The 2,259-nt window shown below is 53.6% G+C and overlaps 1 non-coding gene across 1 annotated transcript; it reads right to left on the bottom strand.

Moving 5' to 3' along the window:
- Positions 1-1,526: 1,526 nt before the first annotated feature.
- LOC130847573 (small nucleolar RNA SNORD115) lies at positions 1,527-1,607 on the bottom strand. The gene has a single exon (XR_009052325.1). It is a non-coding gene; the product is annotated as a small nucleolar RNA SNORD115 (small nucleolar RNA).
- Positions 1,608-2,259: the final 652 nt, after the last annotated feature.

Below are 2,259 nucleotides of genomic sequence, written 5' to 3' on the forward strand. Positions count from 1 at the left end.
AGGGACCTGCCCTTCAGCTCTCACAAGAGCCAAGAGCATCTAGCTGCCAAGTCCCTGATGGAGGGTCCTTGTTGCCTCTCACCACCTCCAGGCCTGGCCCCACACCCTCCCAACCAACGCTTCTTGGAAGTCACTCAAGCACACCCCACAACTGACCATATGCTCAGTACATCCTCGTGCTCTGCCTCGACATGCACAGAGATCTGCGTGGTGGCTCCCCAGGGCACCACGTAATGAAATGGTGCCTCCCTGGTCAGTCTTACTACATGTCAGGTCAATCGAGTTGAATTTCAAGACCCGCCAACAGACCCGGTGGATGGGGAGCCACGTCAAGCATTCCTCCTTGGGGAGCACAGAGATTCCCAAACAGGGCCAATTTCTTCTGTGGCAGCATTCCCTACTCTGGCCCGTGCAAGTCCACCAAACAACAGCCATGCAGCTACACCCTCCTCAGCCCCCATCTCGGGACAACCCCTCCCCTTCAGGTCAACAGGGCCTCATGATGGACATGATAATGGGATGCCTAAGGGCTCTGCAAAGCCTTCATGGAGGAATGGACACCAGGAAGCCTTTTCAACTCTGGAGGGGGCTCTCTAACAAAGCAGTGGCTTCCGCAGAGGACAACAATCCCAGGAGAAGCTATGGTCCTGTGTGTGCATGCAGACTGCATCAGAGGCCCCATTCGGAACATGTGGCTCCAACAAAGCATCACGTTCCCTCACAGAGTCCTGGCACAACCCCATTGAAGACCAGGGCATGTCTTCCAGCCCTTGAAATAACCAGCAGCATCCTGCCTCCAAGCACCTGAGGATGGGCTCCTGCCTGCCTCTCACCATCTCTAGGCAGGGGGCATGAGCCTTCCCTACTGACAGGTTTTGGGAAGCCATAAAGCACACACCACAAGGGACCATTCCCTCAGTTGGTGATCATACTCTGCCTCTAGGTGCACAGAGGTCTCTAGAGATATTCCACCTGGGGCCAAGGAAGAAAACACTGCCTCTACGTGCTCTCTGACTAGAATACAGCTCTAATGAAGGCATGTGAGTGCACCAGATGTGAGCTCATAAATTTGGGGCAGCAGCAGACATTCCTCCTTGGTAGGCAGGAGGTTGCCAAAAGACTACCCTGTACTGGCTGCTACGAGGGCGGCCAGCCCATAGTTCAACATTCTCTGGGGCCTATCGGTAGCAACCAAAAGAGCCACTCACTGCAAAACATTCTGGCTGTGGTGAGTCTATTCCAAGGCTTGGCCTGAAACACAAAATTCAAAGAAGAAAAGCTTAAGGAAAGTCTCCACCCATGGCCTCAGAACATGTGGGCCCTGGCACTAGGGAGCAGGATTGAAAACCAAAGGCAGCAACATGTCTTGGATACGTGGAAGCCTCCTACACTCGGAGGAGTCACAAGGGATTTCCTCGAGGGAGAGGCTGCTCCAACACCCACACCCACACCCACACCCACACCCACACCTAGGGCTCTGCAATGGACCAAAAATCCAGGCCATCCTGCCTCTGCATCCCTCCGTTAGGCCTCAGCGTAATCCTATTGAGCATGATTTTTTGGTCATCAGCTCTCTTCAGGACCATATGAGTTCTCATCATCGACCCAACTGAGGCCCTCCTCACTCACCTGCGCCCTGCCTCATGTGAAGGCTTACCTCACATGCTTCCTGCAAAGAAGGATGCCTGAAGGGATGTGCCATTCTGTCGAATCCACGTGCTGGGCCAAGGCTCATGGTGATTGCCCTAGGGAACATAGGCTAAACACAGATCTTCATTTCTCTGGGGACGATGTCTGCCAAGAGGTGAGAAGGACAGCTGTGAGAACTCCAACTCCATGCTAGATGCATTGGGGGACGTGTGTGCCACATGCTCATGCATCGAATGATGCTACAAGAAATACCGGCAGCAATACATCCAGGAACATAGGGCCCAAAAGTACCTCCACGCAGAGACAGGAACACATAGCTGAAACGCATACAAACAGCTCCCTACATAGCTTCCTTCCTGCCTCCCTTCCTCCAGAATGCTCTAGCTCCCTCCCTTTCGACCCTCGTCCTTGGCTCACTCCCTCCATCCATCCACATTTAGAAAGATGAAGGCATGAGTGGACAGGTGGATCAATGCCATCTTATGTACCTTAATACTGTGTCAGGGGCAGATGAAAGAACCAGTACCTATATGTCTCCCCAGGGAAGGACTAGCCTCATGGATCCTCCAGGCAGCACAAGGCCTGGCACCAGGTCTGCTTGGCGGCGAC

The sequence above is a fragment of the Hippopotamus amphibius genome, chromosome 2 (genome assembly GCF_030028045.1).
Source record: "Hippopotamus amphibius kiboko isolate mHipAmp2 chromosome 2, mHipAmp2.hap2, whole genome shotgun sequence".
Lineage (NCBI taxonomy): Eukaryota > Metazoa > Chordata > Mammalia > Artiodactyla > Hippopotamidae > Hippopotamus > Hippopotamus amphibius.